General features: G+C 32.3%; 1 pseudogene; it reads right to left on the bottom strand.

The window, feature by feature from the left end:
• Positions 1-16,202: 16,202 nt before the first annotated feature.
• LOC127701784 (uncharacterized) lies at positions 16,203-16,976 on the bottom strand (annotated as a pseudogene).
• Between the last annotated feature and the right edge of the window lie 6,624 nt (positions 16,977-23,600).

Genomic DNA, 23,600 nt, shown 5'->3' with positions numbered 1-23,600 from the left:
CCCGCAGATGCAAAGTTTTATTTTAAAATACACAAAGTTGAGCATGGGAGTACATAGATTTATGGTTCACTGTAGGAGGACCCCTTATACAAGTAAATACTCCAAAAAATGACAAAGTTCAACTATCTCCCAAAAGAGCAAATATAAATCAAAATCAAAATCCTGACCACATGCACACCTTCAATATATGTACAAACAGCCAGCAAAGTGAAAACGTACTAACATTCAAACTGTAGGAGGAGTTATCCGGAAACGCTATGCATATCTTATGCAAGTATATACTCCTAAAATGACAAAGTTCAACTATCTCCCAAAAGAGAAGAAAATGATAAAAATCAAAACCCTGATAACATGCACACCTTCAATATATGTACAAACAGCCAGTAAAGTGAAAGCTTCCTAGCATTCAAACTGTAGCAGGAGTTATCCGGAAAGGCAATGAATCCCTTATGCATGTATATACTCCAAAAATGACAAAGTTCAACTATCTCCCAAAAGAGCAAAAATTATTAAAAATCAAAACCCTCACCACATGCACATTTTCAATATATGTACAAACAGACAGCAAAGTGAAAACTTCCTAGCATTCAAACTGTAGGAGAAGTTATGCGGAATAACTATATACCCATAATGGAACGGACCGACGGACAGGGGTAAAACAATATGCCCCCCAACTTTCAGTTGCGGGGGCATAAAAAAAAGTAAAATCACAAAAATACCGCGGAAAATTCTAAACGGAAAGTCCCTAATCAAATGGCAAAATCAAAAGCTCAAACACATCAAACGAATAGATAACAACTGTCATATTCCTCACTTGGTACAGGCATTTTTTATGTAGAAAATTGCGGATTGAACCTTGTTTTATAGCTAGCTAAACATCTCACTTGTATGACAGCCGCATCAAATTTCATTATATTGACAACGATGCGTGAACAAAACAAACAGACATAATAGGTAAAAATGTCAAAAATAGGGGCACAGCAGTCAACATTGTATTATAATCTAAATCACTAAAAAACAAACAAATATGTAACACAGAAGCACAAAATTGTATATAGACCAAGCATATTAGCAAAAATTAAGACAAGAATACACAAATTAAACATAGTACAATAACACAATGACTGGATGTATAAGTACAAAGCCACGTCATATATGTATCAAAGAAACATAAAAATGTATATAGACAAAGCACATAGCAAAAATGAAAGACAAGTATACAAACATGTTTTACAATAGCACAGAGCCACGCTATATGTATCGAAGTAACACCAAAAGGCATTTAGAGAAAGCACATTAGCAAAAATGAAAGACAAGAATACGAGAATATCATAAACAATAACATAATGACTGGATGTACAAAACCACAAGTATCTTAATCACAATAAAAACAAAACAAATATTATTAATTGCTTTCTTATTTTTGAATTTTAATTATATATGTTGAATCCCCCCATAAACGATTGAAATATTGTAAGTACTGACACCGAATGATTAGATTAACATTGACTCTGGCTTAGAATCGCGCGTTTGACGTCAGAATGTAAACGTTACACAGGTAGAGATATAAAATTATTTTGTTGCTAAAAGTATAAATATTTAAGACCAGAATACAAAAATTATAATAGAACAATAACACAATAGCGGGATGTTTAAGTTAAAGAGACAACAACCCGACCAAAGAGCAGACAACAGCCGAAGGCTACCAATGGGTCATCAAGGTGCTCAAACATTGTAAAAATTAACAGGCAGTGAAAACAAATGGATAGTTCTAATGCAATGTAAACCTAGCGGATGATGAAGATGTGAAAGAAGGTCATTAAAAGACCAAGAGGGCGATCTGGATTTGGAAGACTTCTTTTCATTGGGCCGGTGGTAATGTTTTCGCCAATGACTACGTTGGTGTCGTAAAGTAGTATAAAATAAGTTCATTACATTTACATCACTGCAGGCTGGACTTGAAAAATTTCCTAATCTTTTGATGTTATCATTGCAACGATATGGCATTGAAGTACCTAGTTCCCAAAAAAAATGTCTTTATCTTTTCGGAATGGAGTACAAAGTATAGTTCTATTGGTGTGGTAATAAATTTATCGATGATGCCTACTTTCATAGATAAAGAAGAATCATGGTCTGGTTATGAAGAACCCCGAATTGAGGACTTTAATTATCAGACTGGTGTTGATTCATCCTTTTATGTTGAGTTGTTGAGTTTCACCAACATAAAGTAGTCGACGCAAAGTACATTCAATTCCGTAAACGACATTGTCCGTGGAACAGTCCAGAGGTTCGAAAGATTTAGTATAATATGTTTTTCCTGTTATGTTACTGGTAAAAATAGGAGTCGTGATTAACATGTTCCATGTCTTACACTTGCTCCTTTTCCTTTATTAATATATAAAATTATTTTTGTCTTGTCTGGGGTGCTCCGGGTTATGTTGACATGGGATTAGGACTGCTTTGTATCAAAGTTAACATTTTTCTTATGTTTACATACAACGCATACAACTTGATTGAATCAAAACAATCATTTGATGTGACATTATTCAAATAGGGAAATGTGTACACACTGCATATTTTGATAACGATTAAAGTCGTGTATATTTAATATTAAAGTTCTAGGTCTTAAACATTATATATTGTAGCCGTCCTTGTACATTTGTTAAATCTAGGTTCGTATAAATATTTATTAAATCTAGCAACATTTGTACTTTATATATATATATAAAAAAAACATGTATGATGGCATTATGAATAAGTAGTTTTGTTATTCACGATAGGTTGTACTATAAAGAAATATCAACAAAATCACCGGACTCCAAGGTAAAGAATCCAAGAGAAAAATTATCAATTTGTAAATCTGTAAATGTGTCTATCTGTAAATGTCAAATTGACAGAATAGGAGGAGACAATATTTTACTCCACTTGATGATGATCAACTTGATTATAACTGCAGTCAATTTTGTGGAAGTCAGTACCGAGAAAGTAAAGCAAGTAGGTGACGATTTCATGGTTTCATATTCAAATGTTGTATCTTCCTTTAAATGTTTGTTTAAAGTCATATAAGCACCGAAACATCGACTACTGAGATAAAAAATACCCTTGCAAAATAGCATTCCACTATTAGTAAAAGGGCTGATATATTTATTTTCATCATAACAGCTCAAATTAAAAGATTGCTGTATAAGACCTCAACACGTTAAATATTAATTTTATGTCTCTTTTGTTGAAACAAAAGAGACATAAAATTCAAAATTCATCAATGGTCAATTTTGCCTGATGGAGTTGTATTGTGCATAATGAATGTTGTATGTTTTTTATTTTTTTTTTTTTATTTTTTTAATTTTGGTTCTTTATTATAAAAATAAGGATATAATAATTTTAGAAAACCTATGTGCTCAATGTATGTCGTGGATTTGGAATGCGCTTCTGAATGTAAGACTTTGATCCATTCAGATAACGTGCTTGGTTTTGGTACATTTTGTTCGCGCTTTACCCATTTTCTGGCATAGTCCTCAACTGCATCTGTCAGTTACCTGGCTAATAACTTTCTAAGTTATTCAATACCTTGCTAAGGTATCAAGTAATAACACAAACAGCAGGACTCTATTTGTATTGCGATAATGAGTAAAGCAATCGGATGTACTGGATATAACTTCATAGAGGATCAAAATCTCTAATATTCCCTCTTGTGAATTAAAGGTTTATTGCTTCACGCGATAGTTTTGGATGTAGGTATATGAATTTGCAGAGGTAGTTTTGTATGCAGTAAAGATGTATTGATTTTTTGGTGGAAAAATTGTTAATATTGCTAGTATGTAATCTCTTTGGTAAGAGAGAAATTTACACCTTATAAGAACAATGTATTCAAATCAAAAGAAAATTTACTTATATAAATAAAAGAACATGTGGGGTATACATGCCAGAGACGACTGTTTTAAATCTGTTTCATGATCCGAGATTGAACGAATAGTAGCTATAGATTTCTGTAAAACTGTTTAACTGATGTGAATAACTTTGTATACAAATCCAAGCATGTTTACTTTCGATTTAGTATTTAGAAGATATTTGACAATTTTACACCTGAGATCACATCTTACTTATAGACAAAATTTTGATCTATGATTAATGATTTTGCGTCATGGAAGGATATCCCATATCCTTTGTTTTTCTATATGATCTATGTTGACATTAATTCGCCAACTGTGAAGTTGCACGTTGTTACTAATGTCGCATAGAGGAAATTTATCGCGGGGAATTAACTGTGTATTACAGAAAAGGGACTTTAAAAAGGTGCAAACAAGTTATTTAAAATTGAGAATATATAAAAGAGAAGAGATCGGACATTTGAATAGTTTAATTTACGGTCACGCAGGCAAGTTAACGCAGAAGAAGCCAAATTTTTGTTTATATGTCTAACTTAAACAATTTCACAAAGATTTAAACGATTTATTGTTTAAGTCAAATGTATCTTCTTTTTTAATTATTATCCACAAGGGGCTACATTTACGATATTCCCGGGCTTATATTTCCTATTATGATTTCCTTGATAGAGGATTGCTGCTCACAAGGAAGCTATTAAACCGAGAGTTCCAAATGGTGATGTTGAAATCATCCCTTCGTAAATTTGAGTTGGTTGACCGTTATGGAATAACCGTTTCACAGATGATATCGGATATGTTCCTTATGTCGTAACTACGATACCCTTCCCTTTTCAATAATGTGACCTACCGAATTAGACTATTTACCAGATTTGTAATGACATAAGCAACACGACGGGTGCCACATGTGGAGCAGGATCTGCTTACCCTTCCGGAGCACCTGAGGTCACCCCCAGTTTTTGGTGGGGTTTGTGTTGCTTAGTCTTTAGTTTTCTATGTTGCGTCATATGTACTATTATTTGTCTGTTTGTCTTTTTATTTTTGGCCATGGCGTTGTCAGTTTGTTTTTCGATCTATGAGTTTGACTGTCCCTCTGGTATCTTTCGTCCCCCCTACATAATATAAACATAACCTTTGAACGTTCGAGTAGCATGAGTTTGTTGACATACACCTTAATTAATCAATCGAACTGAAGGAATGGTATGAACTCCTGATGCACTCAGATTGGATAAACAGATGAGGATTAGATTATACGCAATATCTCCAATGTCTTTCATTTTTGCCAATGTGCTTTGTATATATGCCATTTTGTGTTTCTTTGTTACTTAGACGTGGCTCTGTACTTAAACATCCCGTTATTGTTCTATGATAATAATTGCATTCTTGTCTTTCATTTTTGCTAATAGGTCTTGTCTATATGCCTTTTTGTGTTTCTTCCTTTCTTACATATGACGTGGCTCTGCACTTATACATCCTGTATCATTGTGCCATGGTAAATGTTTGTTAATATATTTGTTTGTTTTTAGGGATTAAGATGATAATACAATGTTGACTGCTGTGCCCTATTTTTGACATTTTTACCTATTATATCTATTTGTTTTGTTCACACATCGTTGTCAATATAATGAAATTTGATGCGGCTGTCATACAAGTGAGATGTTTAGCTAGATATAAAACCAGGTTCAATCCGCCATTTTCTAGATAAGAAAATGCCTCTCAGGAATATGACAGTTGTTGTCAATTCGTTTGATGTGTTTGAGCTTTTGATTTTGCCATTTGATTAGGGACTTTCCGTTCATGAATTTTCATCGGAGTTCAGTATTTTTGTGATTTTACTTTTTCCCAAACGTTATAACTAGATAGCCGAGCAGTTGGAATGATTAGGATGAATGATGCATAAGATGAGTTTTAATTTGATATCTAATATTCTTACGTTCCGGTTACCATTGAGAAGTTTTTAATAATATCAACTGTACGTAAACAGGGGGAGATAAATTACGGAAACGGTTTGGATGCACCAGTATAAAAAGTTTGTCTTCATTTTATATTCCAATCAATTGTATAATATATAGAAAATATCTGCAAGCGCGGCAAAAAGGGTAATTTGTTTATTTTGAAAGAAATTTAAGTACTTTCAAGCTGTGAACAATGCTAAAATAATGAAAAGACATTATTTTAACGTAGTGAAATTGACAACTCAAAGTCGACAGTAACATGCTTACACTGGCAAGATCTATGTGTGGCAATTAGAGAATTTTTCATTATTGAATTCATTTTAAAAATGTCCCAAAAATGTTTAAATCAACTACTTTTGTACTAATTCAACAATCTTGAATTTTCTATTGATAATGGTGCAGACCCTTATCATACAGAACAAACAAAAGTCATACAAGGGCAGACATCACTGAACACAACAATAACGTCGCCACAAACTAGATATATTCAAAGTTTCACGCGATATGACTTGAAAACAGGCACGCTTGATGGCCTATATCAAGTCAGGAATATGACAGTTGTTGTCAATTCGTTTGATGTTTTAAGCTTTTGATTTTGCCTTATGATTTCGGAATTTCCGTTTTTGAATAATTCTCGGAGCTCAGTATTTTTGTGATTTTACTTTTTACTGGGTCATTTTTTAACCATTTTTTTGTTCATTAATTTCAAACATATTTAAATGAAATATATATATTTACTAAACACCTGTCGATTTGTCTTAATTATCCCTAAACGTTCGTTTTATTTTTATGTATAATGTAAATTTCAACAACTCCTCGTATCTCAATATCTGAAAAGGTAACTCCCCGTTTTGGTGTGTATTTTTGCAAGCAATATTCACACGTAATTGTAAAAATCCCTACATGACGATGGGGTGATTAACTATGGCTCATCGTACGGTATTCAAGAATGATGTAAGCCAATGTCGTATAGTAAAAAAACACCGGAATGACAAAATATGAAAAAAATATAAAAAGAAACAACCAATGGCCTGATTTATGTTAGAATCAAAAAGCTAAAAATAGACTGAAAACAATCAACGACAAACATTGAGTTACAGGCTCTTGTGTTAGAAAAGCCCCATACAGAATGTTGCAGGGTTAAACATGTTTTGCAGGCGCTCAACCTTAAACAGTAATGAAAACAGCTATTGCCCGTCGTACGGCCTGCAAGAATGATTTAAGTAAATGTCGTGTAGTAAGCTCACATGCAATACAGAACGCGAAAAAAAAATTAAAATGGACTCATCAAATCAGCTTGAGGCAAACAAACGGACCCTGATAAATAATAACAAAAACGGTGTCGATCTCAGAGTACTCTTATATATTAAAAGCAAGTTCAAAATTGAATGCAGCTTATAAATAAATCATGTTTTCCTTAACTTAAAATTCTCATTGTTTTCATATTGATATTAATCTTACATAAAATAACGTAACTGTAAACATTTTAAATCTGTGCTCAGTTAGTATTGTTCTCAAAAGACAACTAATATATATTATTTGTCATATTCGCATTTACAAATATGTATTTCAGTACTCACGTGTAACTATGGTAGCTAGATCAACACGAAATATGAACTTTCCTGGAATTCCAACATTTGACATCTTTGTAATATTGATAATGCCAGGTGTTTGTGATCCGGGGACAGAATAAAAATGTATTCCATCACCAGCATCAAATCCAACCTAGGTATAATATCAATATCTATCTTAAATTTTCAAATACGAAAATGGAAATCCTAAATATCTTTAGATAGAGCAAGATGATATATAAGACGCATGTAAATCGACATTAATGCTAAATAAACAAAGGTAACATATCATTAAGTTGTGATAAATTAACCAGTTTTGATTTATATTGATAATCGTCTTTTTTCGTGCTTATAATTTATATTTCCTGCCTTCAAAATAGTTGTATAAAGGTCCTTTTTATATACAAATGTTGACAAAGGTTAAAATTGTTATAATTTCAGAAAAAAACATCAGTCAGTTTTAAAGATTGAAATTCAAATCCTGATAAAACACATGATATAATGGCAACTCAAAAGATAGGACGTTTTAGAAATAAGTTCCAATATCTTTAATTCTATAATTGGTTATTTTGTGTAAGTTACTAACTTCGCAGGTACGAAGCAATGATTATGACATTTTTAGAAGGCGGTAATATGTATCAACACGAAGATACATCTGTCCATCTTAAAAAAGTGGTTCAATTAGGTTAACGAGCATAACTGAGTGCACCTTTGTTTCAATCATTTTTACAAAGAACTATTCTAACCTTGAAAGTAAGAAAATTATGTAAATGCTCCATCATTATTGTTTTAATTGCTTCCTCGAACTAATAACCTCAAGTGCAATACCGATTGTATGATGCATACGCCTTTTCCTCTGCTACACAGACAAAATTTCCACACGTAAATTTCACATGAATCTCACATGAAATACACGTGAGATTCACCCCAAACGAGTTTATACATAAAACTCACGTGAAAATTTTATGGTGAATTTCACATTTTTTCAAATAAGTTTCACGTTAACTTTACAAATAAAATTTTTTATTTCATGATTTTAATTAAACTTGAAAATTTAGATGTTATTTGAATTACTTTATTTTAAGTTCACATGAGTTTCACGTGTGATACAGATGAATTAAATTCACGTTAAATTGCTTTGAATGAAATTTGCAATATCTATCCAAAACTTATGTTTTTATAATTTTAATTAGGGGTATGGGGATTATATTAATGAAGTTATCACCTGAGCAGGAGTACCTCTTCGACCATGAGACGGGTTTCCACCACTGGCTGATCCACTTGTCAATTGTATCAACTTATAATTAAAAAGGGCAAACGAATATTTCCCATCAGTTACCAGAATACACTGAAATGTACATCTCTGAAAAAATGAGAACAAACAGGTTTTATATAGGACGTGAACCAAACCGATCGTACTAGTACTAAAACTTATAATTGCTAGTTGGCCCTTTGCTGACAGGGGAAAGGCTTTCTGTATACTAAACGCACGAACTCTGTTCAAATAATCATTCATAAAACGTGTGTGTGTGAGGAGGGGGATATATTGATGTCTATTTGAACAGTATATGGAAAAAAGGGAGATTGTCAATGAGACAACTATAAGCAAATGTGGAAGTAAGTTCATCGTACGATCTATCGCAATGAGCGAACCATTATCCTATAATCAGGTCTGACATGAGATAAATTGAATTGATTGGGGACTTTCCCTTTAGAATTACCTCGGAGTTCAGTATTTTTGTGATTTTACTTTTTGAAACAATTTCTAATGGAAAACCAACGGTCTGATTTATGACAAAATAATACAAAAAACAAACAATAATGACAGACAGCAAGCATCGACAACCACTGAAGTACAGGCTCCTAAAAAGCTTGCATCTAAAAAAAAATGTGACGGACATTAACATGTTTGCGTAAGTATACGAACAAACTGCAAACATTTGTCGAAAATTGCTTTACTCAACAGATTAGTACGAGCACAAAACCAAAAGACAAAAATCATTAATCAGTACATTCTCACCGTATTTTGTGTCAAAACAACATAAACTGTCTGATAAAATAAATAGCATTGTGCAAAGAACATTTAGTATTGGTATATTTTATCAACAGAAGTTCATTCAAGATAAATGTTGGTTCTAGATGCTCTAGGAAGCCATCGGCAAGGTAAAACATATAATTATCATGTTGAGTATTTCAAAAAAAGGAAATATAAATAATACTTGTGTTTGTCCTGCTGCATCAGCGCCGTGAAAACTAACATTTTCCCAAGTCGATATGAAAATCCAGCTTGATACAAATTGTGACTGTTGTGGAAAATGTGATCGTATTTCAGAGGATGCTTGACCAAGTAACGTTGAGTTATATGTTTCCCTGTACCAAATATCACCGACTGTGTCTGTGTCAATGTCGGCCCAGTACGTAGCTACAATTCGAACATTTTGTTTGTATGGAAATGGAGATGGAATATACCATTTCAATGGCGAAAGGAAACTTAAAGTTCCATCTTTATTCACCTGAAAAATATTAATGATATGGTTTAACTAATTTTGTTGAAGTTGCTTTCATTCTTAAATGAAATAACATAAGCATTTTTGTTCTTTTACAAACCTGTCCGTGCATTTGCCATTGTTACTCAAGGCAAAATAACTATCTAAGATACCTGGGACGATCCCATTTCATAAAGGAGTTCTTTTGTTTACTTATTGTACCTCCAACTTATTAACCCGGTGCAGGTCTTTAAGTTGAGGTTCAACTTACAAAAAGCTAATCGAGCATGGCTAATTAGACACGCCCTCTTAGAATCAAGGGGTCCAAACTAGGATCGGGAAAAAACACCCAGCGAAATACTATAATTTACAATTTCAGAGAATCTTTGATTCGAAGTGCTTTTGGTCAATAATCTAACGATATTACAGTGGAAATACAAACCTTCCGAAACCGGGAAATGTTGGCTGCACTGTTAGGAATTGATTTACAAAAAACGTTCATATCTCATTTACCTATATATGGCAGTTTTTAATTGTGGTTTCACGTAGTTTTGTTTTTGGCATTCGTCTACTATGGAGAAAAAGGGGAGGAGGACATTTAGCCTAACTTACGACTTCGTTCATGGTTCAACTTTATTCTATTACGGCATACGTTTTACCTCTTTGCATTTAATCTTTTTTTACATTAATGGCCCACACCAGGTGTTATATTATATCCTATCCTGATCTAAGAGGAGAGGGGATTAGAACAGAAAAATAATCTTCATTGAGTGGCATAAACTCATATATGAAAGCGTACAATGACGGCAGTCTTGTCTTGATGACAAAATTTGCTGTTTCAAGTTTTTTTTTATATCTCTGACTGGTATAAAAGCAAAAATGGATAAAAAAAATGTTGACAACAATCTATATAAGGATTCAACTTATTTTGGATTTTTTTTTAGATATTGTCTTGCTGACCGGTTTTGTTATTAATTTTTTTTTTCATCTAGCAAAAGACGCAAAAAATGTGTTAAAATCTGCCATGCGACTTATTAGAAGATTTAGCTGACGTTTGTTGATGCTTACAGATTTTTGATCATTCAACATGTGCGTAAATCGTATCTCCCTTTCAAAGAGTTATTTAAATGGTTCTTTAACGTATAAATAGCGTGAAACTCTCACTACACCAGACATACGTTTCTATTTCGACCAGACGAAGCTGCGTATTTATATATCCGATAAGCCAAACGAACGCACCCCTTTAGCAAGGGTATACTGTCGGACGGGAGAGGTCCAGATATGTCAATATTTCTATACTCAAGTCAAACATTGGGTTTTGGATAAAGGAGATAAAGGTTTACATTAATGCGACGGCAACCCAACGACACAGACAAATCAAAACATTAAGAGTCAACATACAGTCTTTTGTTACTAAAGGTTACCGTACGGCCTTCATCAATGAGCAAAACCAATACTACATAGTCAGCTATAAAAGACATGATACTATTGTCCATACCAATAAAAACAACCGCACGTTCCTGACTTGGGACCGACACATACAGAACGTCGCAATGTTAAACATGTTACCGGGCGCCCAACCCTACCCAATAACATCGTAGTGTAACAGAACAACATTTGAACAAACTATAAAAACAAGCTGAAAAGGGCTAATCTTGTCAGATCGATACAAAGCACAAAAACACAGAACGGACGAGGCAGGATATTCATACATAAAAAAGACACTAACAACAGTTCTGAGAGTACTCGCAGTTACTGACAGCTGGTTAAACGCCAAAAACAACTTATTAAAAAAATCATGTATCTAAAACTTAAGTATGAAATCAGTTCACATTCAAAATCCAATGAATTTAGTATAACGTCGTCAACAGTCACAGAAAAACATGACCGTCTACAATACAGTTATCGATAGATTGTAGAAAAGTAAATATGTATATAAATATGTATATAACAATGATATCAATTTGTTTTTAACTTACTGATAACAAATTCATTATTTATACCAATACAAACAACATGTAAGGACTAAGGTTAATTGATAATATGTTAGAATAATTTTATTTGAAGAATCGATTAGTTTACCTGGATCGTTAAACGAGGATGTATTATGTTCTTTTTCGCCAACCTTAACCGAACATTACTTATTTAGTCAAAAAAACTCAACACATGTATACTATAGGAATGAGCTCTCCTTGTGAGTAGCACACTCTAATACTTTATTCATTCCCAAACATCAAAACCATTTCATATCAAAATTTTTTTTTAAATGTTCTTCTACATCTAATAACTAATCTCAGAAAAATATATCACACAAATTTCACCGATACACAGTCTGTATCGGAACTCCATCCAACAAAGATCAAAATCTACGACAATCTACAAAACACAATAAATACATCATTATTACAAATTATCATGTCACATCATTAAACTGGCTAACTAAAATCTATCAAATGGGTGGGGTGGGGTGGGGTGGGGGTATATGTGTAACGAAACGTATGATACTCGGAAAGGCAGAACATCGAATAGCTTGTTATCAAAATATCTATTATTTATAATAAGATTCTGCACGAGAATCATGATCCTACCCTCATGTATACGGGTAGGATACCTGCATTGCGACATACAATAGCCAATCAAATCATACAATAACAAACCAGGTATGCAACCATGTGCTCATCAACACGTGTTGAACATAAACAAACACAGACATGTGCTTCCGATAATTTTAATAAATATATTTATGTTCTTATTCGCCAAGCTTAACCGAACATAAATTATTTAGTCAATAAAACTCAACACATGTATACTATAGGAATGAGCTCTCCTTGTGAGTCGTACACTTTCGAAAATGACAAAGTAGATAAGAAAAAACGGGTATGTAATTACAAGCCAAGATTCTTAGAAACGAGTATTTTTTTCAGAAATGTTTTCACGTACATATCCGTTTTTTGCTGTATCTGAAGACCATCTTCCGTGTTTCTTAAATATTCTATCTTGGATACCAGCAGCAGCCGTAGCTATTGCTCCACCTGCTCTTAAACTATGCAAACCAAATTTTGTTTTGTCTAATCCCAAAGATTCTAATGCCTCTAACAGTACTTATCTGGCTCTTGTATACGATAAAGGCGTATGACCCCTTAACACGTACGTGTTAGTCTTTTTACGATATACAACTGATCTAAATATGAATTCTATAGAATCGTTTTTAATGTTCGCTTGGTTCATGTATGTCTCTAACATTTGAACTGGACATGTTACCGAACAAGTTCTGGAAATATAAACGTGAGTTCCCTCTCTCCGTTGGTCCGTTCTGAAATGAAACATCTGACCTTTTTAAATTGACTAGTTCTGAAAATCTTAAAAGTCCGGCATAACTAACGAGACACATACATGCTATTCTTCTATGGTTTAAAGTATTATTTTTATTGCCATATTTCAAAACCAGTTGATTAAGAATATGAGGAGTTATCGGTTCCTTCTTGTTTACAATGTGATGACCAATTGACCTTTGAATACCTTCTTTTACTGAAGTACAAAGAAAAGAATCAGAAGGATTTACATATCCATCTAATTTGTGTGTCCATTGAATGGCATAATATGCTTCTTCTATCTTTGCAAAAGAGATATATTTTTACGTAAATGAATCAAATATAATGAAAAATTATAGTCTGATGCCGGTAAAGGCTTTATATTAAATAATTTACATCATTTACAAAAGCTATTAAATGCATACCTGTATTTCTTTCTAGAATTATCAGCTCTAGAATTTAAACAATAATCTGGAAGACATTTTGCAAGATTGTAAAGAGCTTCATTCTGTGGAATAATTTTCGTAGACCAACGACCAGTACTAAAACATCTGCAAAACATATAAATGAAATAAACAAATAATAACATTATATTTTATATATATATATATATATAATAAATAAATAAATATCTCATGTACAGCGTACTTGTCACTAGACCTTGCTATGTCAACATATAGCCGTGTCAGAATTAATTTGCATTACAATGCAAATTTCCCATATTGTAAACAATTAACAATATGTACATATTCGAACATCACTAAGTCACTTTCATCTTAATTGCCAGAATATCAGAATTAAAATGCTTGGTACCAAAAATGAAGTTTTTATTCTGTCCTTGAATAAATATATTTTGACCTAATGAAAAATCAAGAACTTCAATAACATAAGGTTGAAATTCCAATCTTTTCTTAAAAATCAAAGACCAAAATGCCGATGAAGGAACCATCCAATTTTTTTCCAATGTCCAATTTTGAGGGAAAGCGTCGATAGCAGTGCTTCCTGGATTCCAAAATTTTGAGTTGAACCTTTTCAATTTAGTATTATTAAAATCAGCAAATTTATCTATTGAGTAAGGTCCCCAAATTTCATTCATGAAAGTAAAAAAATAGTAACGAAGTTTGCCAGTCATCAATAACCATTTTAGATATAAAATCAGCTTTAAAATTTTCACACCGAGGTATCCAAGTAGGACACAACGTTATACCCGACCTTGTACATATTCTAAAGATATCATAAGCTAAATGTTGTAAATGTAACTTTGTACTGCTTTTGTTGATAATATTTACACAATTTTGGTTGTTTGTATGCCATTTTACTATTTTACAAATTCAGATCAGGTTCAAACGAATTCAATGATAACTGAATAGTCCTGAGTTCACGCCAAGTGGAACTCAATTTTTTCTCATTTTCATTCAACATACAATGAAAAATCTTTTCATTCGATTCAACAGTATATGCACCTGAAGCTACATTACTAGCATCTGAATATACCATAATTCTTGGTAAAGAATAATTCAATAAACGCTTCTCATTAAGCGCCAACAAATTTTCATGCCAAAATTTCAATTAGCTAGAACACATTGTTCATACACTATATATAATTTTGTATTCCATGTTTTTCTGTTTTCTATCGCGAAATATATATTCCTCATCATTAAATTTGTGACATTAGATATAGGAATGAGTGCCAATGAGACAACTCTCCATCCAAGTTACAATTTATAAAAGTAAACCATTATAGGTCAAGGTACGGCCTTCAACACGGAGCATTGGCTCACACCGAATAGCAAGTTATAAAGGGCCCCAAAAAATTACTAGTGTAAAACCATTCAAACGGAAAACCCAACGGTCTAATCTATATAAAAACGAGAAACGAGAAACACGTATGAACTACATAAACAGACGACAACTACTGTAATCAGATTCCTGACTTAGGACTTAGGACAGGTGCAAACATTTGCAGCGGGATTAAACGGTTTATTGGTACCAAACTTTTTATTACCCATAACTGGTGACATTGATATAATTCTTCCGGCAAATATGGACAGCATACGTGCGTTCAAATTTGAAAATGATTTTAGTATAATATCAAGAGAATCTTTAGTGTCATTTATTCTGCGCTCTGGCACCTTTAGAGTAAAATGTTTTGAATTCCAAATCAATCCTAACCATTCTAAACACTGAACTGGCTCAAAAATTGATTTTTCTTCTTTGGCGATAAATCCTGCCAGCTTAAGTGATGACTTTACAAATTCAGAAGCATCTTTACAATTTGTATAACCTTCATCCAAATAAAGAACAATATTAACACCATTTTCTCGCCAATACTTTACCATTGGTCTCAAACATTTAGTGAATATATATGAGGGCGCTACTTAAACCAAAAGCTAATACAGAAAGGCAATAGAACTTGTTATTCCAGGAAAAACCTAAATATGTTTGTTGTTCTTTACAAATGTCCAAATGAAAATATCCCGATTTTTAATCAAACTTAAATAGAAAATGATCTTTTTGGAAAACATCCAGTGCAATTTTCCAATCTTCAAATTTTACCTTGTTTTTTAGAACATAGAAATTCAATTCACTTAAATCTAAAATCAAACGTTTTTTACCAGTCTTTTGTTTAGCTACACTGAGAGGATTAACAACGAATGGTTGAAAAGGTACTTCTTGATTACAACCATTGCTAATTAGCTAAGTTACCGCTTCATTAACAAATAAACTATTTTCTGTGGCAGATTTATTATAGCGAAATTTCTTAGGAGAGGGTTGTTTTATAAATGGAATTATATAACCGTTTTTAATGGTGTCCAGCACAAATTTGTTAGCCCCAATGTGTTTCCAAAACTCTATATGTTTGAATAAGCTTGATTTCACTCCTTTTGCGATTTTTGAAAAATCTATATTATCAAAATATTTAACATGACTTGTTGAAAGAGAACATTAATGTGACCATATAGCATTAAATTGTCAACAAAAGTAATATACTCATCTTTTATCTTTTCATTTTGACAAGGTTCCAAACGTTGGGTTTGCTTGCAGCTTTTGTGCAGTTCCTCTTGAAGTGGCCAGTTTGATGACACTCGTAACAGGTGTCGTATGGGGTCGCCTCGCAGCGACGGTACCTCGGAAAGGGCTGCTGGGTAGCGTTGTAAGGCTGATAATAACTGTTACTAGTATCAGTAGAGTTGTCAGGTCTCGAAACGGTGGCTGACGGTTTTGAGTACGGTTTTCCACGGGTTTTCTTTTCTTTTATTGTCTTGAGGGCCCTGCTATCTGCTTGGCGCAAACGTTTTTCATCCTCCGAATCTGATGCCAGGTCATCACTTTCGTATTCTCGGACTATGGACCAGCCTGCTAGCGACTTGTTGGCAATCCGAATCAATTTATTCCTCCAGCTGATTTACAGAATAATGCCGGAAATCAAATTGGTGCTGACGGAATCTTCCGCGGATGTGCGTTTCTGAAGTTTCTGCAATTCAGAAACGATATCTGAATTGAAGGAATATTGAATCTGATTCCCCTCACCTTTCAGCTTAACGGATACTTCCTTCTTGAGCTTCTTAGCTAGGGAGTCGTTCCCGGAGACTAACTCATTCTTCAGAGAAGAAATCTTACTGTCGAAATACGATGTAAAAAGTTCAAATGTATGGTCACTTATCTGTGGTTGCTGAAAAGTAGGTACAGAACTAGACTTTGCACCTGAAGCATGTACTGGTGGCTCGTGTGAAAGCAAAGTATCCTCGTCGTCTGAGTGGTATTCGGTCATTATTGTATAACGAAACGTATGCTACTCGGAAAGGCAGAACATCGATTAAATTGTTATCAAAATATCTACTATATATAATCAGATTCTGTTCGAGAATCACGATCCTACCCTCATGTTTACGGGTAGGATACCTGCATTGCGACACACAATAGCCAATCAAATCATACAATAACAAACCAGGTATGCAATCATGTACTCATCAACACGTGTTGAACATAAACAAACACAGACATGTGCTTCCGATACTATTGATAAATATATCTATCCCGTTTGAAATGTACAGGCAAACTTACAAACCAAAAAATTGTATCAATGGAAGAATTTAGTAAAGATTTTAAGTATTTTGTTGTAACAAAATCCCTGATTGAATAGTTTACCAGTAATAAACATATTTTGAAGGACTTATATTTATTGACATCCTTATGGACATTTATGTCAATTATTTTAATTTGTAATGTGTACTATGTAATTAGTTTTAGTTATTGTTTATAACATAAAATTGACACACAGCTTTCATGTATTTTTTTAACAGGAATTTATATTTCTTTTTTTACTATCACTTATAAAATGTTCGTAACAACCTATCCTTTTTGCAGGTAAGAGGTAATATAAAAAAAAATACCGAACTCAAAGGATAAAACCCTCTTCAAATGGCAAAAATGTCCTCGATTGTGATATAGTTTACCGCTACTATTGCGAATTCTAAATTTGCCATGGACAACAATACTGATACAACTAGTGTAGCAGAATCTGCCTACTCGTTCAGATCACATGAAATCCGTCACTAGTTTTAAGTGTAGATGTGTTGTGTGCCTTTAGACTTATTTTTGCCGTGGATGGTATTGGCCGTTTATCCTTACTCACTACATGGATTTTATATTTGGTTCTTGATGCTTCCTGGTTGAAGATAATGTTTCGTGTATTACAATTTGTATAAGGGTCGAATAATATAATGAGTAAGTACTTACATAAAGAGATTGGTGGCTGTGATTGAAAAACGAAAATGCCGTACTGATATTAATTTCATCAGAACTTCCGTCGTTGTTTTTAGGTAGTTGTTTGTCACCATAAGAAGAGCCATATGGATAAAATATGTCCAGCGGAATACAATGTGTACTTATATATGTTAGTACATATATATACAAAGTAACGTTAAATGAAATGTTCATCCTGTAACGTGAAAATTAGACCTGCGAAAAAGGTTAACCTTTTTATATTTGTTTTGAAAAGATTGTAAAACAGAATATCAACCAATAGAAAATTCACAAAAATAACTCATATTTATGATATGAGCCTTACTATACTGGTGAACTATTTCCCGAAATATATTAACTATAGAAATGCACCTTTTGAATTTAACGTAAAATCGTTTATAATTTTGGCGATTACATTGTATTCTACTATTAGAATAAGGATTTGAAATATTACTTACTTCCTTTCAAATATTGTGTAGTTTACCTACGCATTTCATTGTTATTGAAAAGATGGTTTAAGGGAACTTATCTATTTTATATATTAAATCGATGAAAAATTCATAAGATACCCGAAATAGTCTTCATCACACAAATTGCATAAAGTATTTAAAAGGAAAAGAAAGTTACCGATTTAACCTCGTTTTTCAAACCTTTGAGAAAATAAGTTTGGAAGGGCAAACAAGAAACAAATACAAAATAATTAAACAGTTCAAAAGTAAAAAAAAACAAGAGCAATTAAAGAATTAGAAAAAAGTCAAATACAAAAACAAGTAAAGAAACGTTTGGAAAGTAAAGAGCAAAATAGTTGAAGACTCAAAGAAAAACCATACTACAACAAAAATCACAGAAAGAATAACATCATTTTCTTTCAAATTGGCGAGGGACTTGTTTGGGTGACTGTTAATAAAATGTATACTGAATGTGATATGTTCCATAAGTCACGAAGAGAAAATTATAATAACTTCAACAATTCGGTTGAGATATTATAAAACAGACACTTAGAGAAAAACATAATTTCGAATAAAATTAAAATCAATTGTTCATGGACGAATTGAAATTCTTTCAACATTGAATTTCTAAATAATTGGTAAAAAGCTATTTCCGGTTTACTCAAGGTTACTATTAGCGTCTAATCATAGGTTTCTATGTGAAAAAGTAACTTCCGGTCTCATACGAAAGCTGTATTTACACTGAGTTATAAAAAGTATATGTTTTATGTATACTGTAGCTATAATAAGGTAGATAATTAGCTTCATCCGGTTTATTTAGGTCACCTCTGGCCTCAACTGTTAGTTTTATGTATGCCTTTTAAAAATATATACATGGTTTCTAGATTTTTTTTCGTTAAAAAAGTGCAAAAAAGGCTACATTCGGTTTAATCAAGGCCATTTCCGGTTGACAAATGTCAACCAACATTTCGCAAAAGACACTATGGCTTTTGTACAAAGTTGAAATAATAATAAATCAACCTTGAATTGAAAATTTCAGCGGCAATTAATCCTATAAGACGTTATCGGATTGGTTCAGACTAAATGTTTCATATCTTCATCACAATAAGACTAAAAGTTTGCACTAGTTTCTTTACAAGTTTCAAAGGGAAAGCAAAAACAATCAAAAGTCAAATTGAGAACAAGACCTTGACTTTAAACTTATTTTTAAGTTAGGACCCAAGGACCTCAAATAGAAAGACTATAGGTTTTATGATATACAAAAATATAACGCCAAATTTATTTGGTAAAGGTAGATAACTCCTTTAGAGGTCACCGGATCTCTTCAATTCAAATCAGCAAAAAATATCTGAGGAGGTAACGGACAAATTAGGATTGGTTACGGAGGAGAAACACTTGAAAGAAAAACAGTGTTTGAGGAGATAACTCGTAGAATAAAAAGTCTTCGTCTAAACAGGGTGAGTCTTAAAAGCGTAATAACTATTTTATATATTACCCAAAAATTTAAGTAACATCTCAAAACCATTATAAACAGCAAGACAAACTTTTGGCGGAAGAAGAAAAACAAAAATAATAATTAAAAACCTATAGTTCTCTGAAGGTCTTTCTCAAATTAAATTCTGCATAATTGATAAGAAGGTTTACTCAAAGTTATTATCGGCGTTAAGTTATAGGATTCTTCAAACTCATTCTAAAAATATAATGGTTTCTATATACTTTTGTCTGAATAAGGGAAATAATTTGCTACTTCCAGTTTTGAAAAAGGTCACTTACTGTGTCATGTGATAGCTCTACTTACACTGATTCAAAAAATATCTGATTTCGATATAATTTTGCCTGTCATCAGGGAGAACTATCCCAACTTCCTTTTACATAATGTTACTTCTGGTCTCATATGTTAGCTATTTTCATACTGATTCAAAAATATAGGGTTTCCATATATTTTTGTCTCCAATAACGGTGATTAGTTGCTTCTTCCGGTTTATTAAAGGTCACTTCCGGTCTCAAATTATTTGTGAATGAGTCAATATTTTAAAGAAATATATATGGTTTCCAGGTACTTTTTAAAAAAAACGTGCTAAATTACTCCTTCCGGTCTACCCAAGATAGTTTCTGATTGACATTTTTCAAGGTCATATATCAACCTATATATTGCTAAAGACACTATGCTTTATTATGAACCAAGTGGAAGTAACAATGAATTATCCTTAAATAAAAACATTTCAAGGGCAGTGTCTCCTTTAAGTTGTCATTGGATATATTCATACCAAATTGTTATAGCATTGAAATTATTATATTTATTCATCTTGGCCTTATTTGTTTTCTGTGGCCTTTTAACATGTATAATATGTTTATATAATTCTTATAGCTGTTCAAAAGGTAAACTTATAATTGTGCAGTAAGAAATCACTGGAATAATCATAGAAACTGATGGAATGATTAGAACTTTCTATTGAACTTACATAATAATTCTGGAATTATCATAATATACGATGTGAAATTTAAACTTCTACCGTATTCTAGAGGTTTCCGTTCTACGTTTTTCTGTGAGTTTCCCTTCTACAGTGTTCTAGAGATTTCCATGACAACTATATATATATATATATATACAGACACAAAATGTTGATTTGGTAGATTCCCCAAACTGTCGTTGTGGTGATGTAGAAACAAATTCTCACTTCCTGTTATCTTGTCCCATATACACTGATTTAAGACATGAGTTATTAGCTTCTGTTTCAGTTCTTCCTGTCTAAGTTGACACATAAATTTAGCTTTTTGGATCAATGGTTCTCTCAGATGAGCAAAATAGTCATTTATCTAGTTTGGTGCAGAAATATATTATCAAAAGCAAACGCTTTAACCCTTGATGTTACTGCTTCATCATTCAATAGGAACCCAAGCATTTCACACTGTATACATTACATCTATTATTTGTCTGTTTGTCTATTTATTTTAGGCCATGGCGTTGTCAGTTTGTTTTCGATCTATGAGTTTGAATGTCCCTCTGGTATCTATCGTCCCTCTTTTACACAACTTTATGTTTATCTATTTTTTTTTTTCTCTATTGTATTTTCTACCTTTTTCATATTGATATATTTATTACAGAGCATGCCAGCATTTATATTTATGTATTGTTCAATAAGTGTATTATTTGTGAAATAGGAGACATATTTGTAAAAGCAAATTTGCTTGTTTCTGAATCCTAAATATTTATTTCAATTGAAACATATCGTTTTGTGATGATTTATCTGAATAGATATAGTTTAAAATAAAAGGTTGACTCTCAGACATAGACATTAATATTCTCAGAAGTTCTCTCAGTTGGATTAATACTTTTATTTACGTTAACTACATCATACTAGACTGGACATATTCCGTACAGTTACGAGAAGGATCCCGGATAAAGAATCTAACTTGTATTTTGACAGTTAAGTTGACATTTCTTTTTTTGTAATACTTCTTGTAAACTTGTGTATAATAAATCTTGATTTGTGTCTTTTGTTGTAAAATTTAAATGTGATTTCTGGCCGTAACAAAATGCATCATATATCCATAATGATAAAGCAAACATTGCATAAGTTCCTTTATATTTATCGTTATAAGAGTAGAAGATATCATAAAACAAGCAAAAGTCAAAATTGATAACATGACCATGAACTTTGACCTTGACCTCATTGTATAAGTTAGTGTCTACGTTGTATAAGTTTATATAACTAACTAGTTATAAAAAAAACGACAAATGTAATATGAAAAGGAATATAACTTCTAGAAAATAAATGTTACTGGATTGTTTCCATCCAAATCAGCCACACCTTTCTGAGAATGTTACGAACAATTAAGGTGGATCATCGGTATATATTTCCTCAGATTTTTTTATCCTTTGCCTAACTGAAGATTTTACTATGCTTTTATAAAAAATATAATAAAAAGTATGGGTCACCGTGCTATTTTCAAAGCTATAAGTCGTGCAAATTTGCATAGATTGTTCATGAAAAAACACATTTTTGTGAATAAAAAGAAATCTATGAGATGAAATAGTGAGAATATAAGTTTAATAATATGCTTTAAGAAAACAAAAAGAAAAAATGGTGTCACCAAAGTTGTTTTCTTGCTACAGGTAAAAAATGAAAATTTCACTATCATTCAGGTATAAAACTTTTAGTATAAGAGTTATCTTCCCTGAAATGGCCAAGTTGTAAAATTGATTCTAAAAACACAAATATTTGGTAATTGGTTAAACATTTTTAATAATACAATAGATCACATTTTTTCTTTATACAAATAAACAGTTTTACAAATAAATTACAAATCTGCCACAAAATTTGAAGATTTAGGAAAAGAATTAGAACGAATATCTACTGCTATTGTACAATCCAAGATGGCGGTAAATAGTTAATCTACCTTAAGAAAAACATTTTTTGTTGTTGTCTTTTTTGTTTATGGAGGATCTATAACAAGAAAAACCGTAATAAAAAGTCTTGAGCTTAACCAGGCGAGTTTAAAAACGGTTTGAAAGAAGGAGGAAAAAGTTATGATAATCTAAAATCAATTGTTAAGAGAACAATTGAAGGGTTTCCACATCAATTAATTAAATAATTGATAAGAAGCTACTTTCTTATTACTCAAAGTTACTATTAGCGTCCAAAACAGTTTTTTTCAACCGGATTAGAAAAATATATGGTTTCTATATACTTTTGTCTGAAATAAGGGAGATAATTAGCTTTTATCGGTTAATTGAAGGTCATTTTCAGTCTCAAATGATAGGTTTATGTATGCCTTTAAAAAAAAACAACTGTGTTTTCTAGGTACTTTTACATGAAAAAGGTGAAAAAATGGCTACTTCCGGTTTATTCCAGGTCACTTCCGGTTGACCTTGGCGGCGTTATTAACCAAGTTGAAGTAATAATCAATTAACCTTAAATTCAAACATTTCAGGGGCATTAACTCCTATAAGATGTCATTGGAATGTTTTAGACAAAATGTATCTGACTTTCAATACAATAAAGCGAACATTTTGCAATAGTTCTTATATATATATATAAGTTTTCGGTTTTTATCCAACGCAATCATAGGTTTGAACGTTTTTCAATTTAGACTTGCAATTCGACTCTTTAAAATTCAAGAGTCAATCCAAAATTGAGGTAAATTGTATGGCTTTCCAAATACCGTTTCGATCCCTAACATCACTGAAGAGACATTAA

This window comes from Mytilus californianus, unplaced genomic scaffold (genome assembly GCF_021869535.1).
Source record: "Mytilus californianus isolate M0D057914Y unplaced genomic scaffold, xbMytCali1.0.p SCAF_5, whole genome shotgun sequence".
NCBI classification, from domain to species: Eukaryota; Metazoa; Mollusca; class Bivalvia; order Mytilida; family Mytilidae; genus Mytilus; species Mytilus californianus.
Note: the sequence above shows the minus strand (reverse complement) of the source record. Positions and strands in the feature narration are given on the sequence as shown.